Below are 2,390 nucleotides of genomic sequence, written 5' to 3' on the forward strand. Positions count from 1 at the left end.
CTAGAACACCGTCATGGGGTTTATAACATGAATGACTGCAGTCCCACTAAAGCAGGCACCTCACCAATGAACAGAAAGTACAACCACAGACCAGACACTGGAGTCTTTCCTGACTAGAGACACAAGCTTTATGTTTATGGCTTTTGCTACTTTTCACAGAATTTTAAAACCTTTTAAATGTACACAAAGTAAATAAAAATGGTCATGAAAAGGACGGTCTGCCCCCAAGCCATGAGATGTCTTAAAATATAGAAACGTCTTTCCCCCATTCACTCTTGGAGAGCAACTGTAGGTTTTGAAAGCATTGTGTACATGTTACAAACACAGAATGCATGCAGGAAAGCACCTGTAAGAGGTGGGGGAAATGGATTTGTGAGATTTGCTCTAAGTTAAACCCTGTGAAGAAAAAACCAGAATACAAACAATTTTTCTCAGCCACAAGTCGCCCATTCTTACCTGGTCTCACTGTCTCGTCTGAAATACTAGAATAACTACTGAGCTTCCTGCCCTCGCTTCCACTCTCCTTCTCTCCATCGTAGGTAACTCCAGGGATCATTTTTCTCCCCCAAATACCATTACCATATGCGTTTTTCTCCTTCGAAAATTTTAAGTGTTTATTTAATTGCCTATAGTCCAAATTCCCAAGGTAGGCATTTAAACTTCCCATACTGTAGCTACCCTGATGAGCCCCTCGTGTAGGGTAACTGCAGGCTGAGACCTGGGCTAGCGATGGATGTGTCTGTCTACCTCACAGTAAAATGAGTTTTTCATCTGCCTTCAATCCATGATCAATGCCATTCTCCTCTACGGTCTGAATCGTGCACATCTGTAAGGTCTCATCTCAATTTGTAGGGTCTAAACCTGCCTTTCTCACAGTAGCCAATGTTTTGCCTTTGCTTTCCTGATGTTTTCAGTAAACATTGAGTGAATGCATTCAGTTCCATTTGGCTTGACAGAATGTCAATGCCATCACATATTGTTAGCACACAAAGCAAAAGGAAAGCACGTAGCTCGCCCCCTGCCTCACTGCTCCCCCCTCTCCTACGGCAGTGTGCCTCCTAGAGTTAAGGCTCTGGAGTCTGTCACTGGCTATGCTTTCTGCATGAATGAATGCACAGAATGAAGGGCATTTTCACTGCAACTTCTAAACTTTTGTTTCATGCAAGGTCAACTCTCCCATCTCTTAGAGGGCATCTAAATTTAGGTACATAAACTGCAAAGGTGCCCTGCCTACAGCAAGGAATGAATTGTGGCATACCCCTTACGCAATACCAAAAGCTGAATTCATTTTCTCGGTCAGAGAGAGATTTCTTTTGACACTAACACTGCAATCATTGTGCATACAACTGGATGCCAAGTTAATGTAGTAGCAGCAAAGCAAACAAACAAAAAATACAGCAATCATAAGTAAGTATGCACATTCTTTCAACAGTGAAGAAAAAGATGGGGTTCAAAGATACATTTTAAAAGTGGGATATAAATGAAAGGTTTTTATAGTCCAGCCCTTTTCAAGGTGAATGGATTGATACCTGAATAGATTTGCACTAAAACCAGTCCAATTAGTATAATTCTATGTCTAAGATAAAAAGAAACATTATATTACATTTTGTATATTATATAAAATGTCTATGCGTGAGGCAAAACCAAACAAAAACCCCAAAACCAAAGAAAACCCCCAAAACAACTCCTCCAAACCCCAAACCAACTAACCACCGCCACTACCACCACTACCAACCACCAACAAAAATCCGCAAACCAGAGAACTCCAGGGGAAAGTATATATAATTAAGTAGAATGTGACTCTCTAGACTCATTCAGGCTGAAGTATGAGGAAGCAGAAATAATTGGGGAAGGTGTACGTCAGAGTGAGACAGAGAAGGTAACAGGAAAAACCGGGGTAGAGAAAAGATGAATTCTTCTCTAAGAAAATGGAAAAAGAAATTGGAAACAGTGAATGAAGCCCTTCAGGTCATGAGACCCAGGAAGGACCGGACTCTGCTCCGGGGGGCCTACCTTAGGGTCCTTAGGGAGTTTCTAACTGGCTGGCGGTCTCCAGCTGATCCAGCCAGGGGAGGATTTTAAATCTGTGCCCTTGAGGCTCCTCCCATCTTACCCAGCTCTGCAGCCAGCCCGACCCTTTGGTCTCTGGGCTCTTCCCTCACTGAGTCCACACCCTTTCCTCAGCCACTGAGGGAGAAGCCTGCTTAGAAAGCCCAGACGGTGAGAGTATCATCTAGAGTTTAGATAAACTGAGAATGGGCAGCTTTCTACCTCTGACTGCAGAGAGGCCGTATAAACAGGTCTCAACGCTCCAGCCTCCAGCCATATTTAGAATCTGTGTGTTTGTGCTAGTGTAGAAACTCATTAATAAAGTCATGAAGAAGCTGACA

This window comes from Mastomys coucha, unplaced genomic scaffold, assembly GCF_008632895.1.
Source record: "Mastomys coucha isolate ucsf_1 unplaced genomic scaffold, UCSF_Mcou_1 pScaffold22, whole genome shotgun sequence".
Taxonomy (NCBI): Eukaryota; Metazoa; Chordata; class Mammalia; order Rodentia; family Muridae; genus Mastomys; species Mastomys coucha.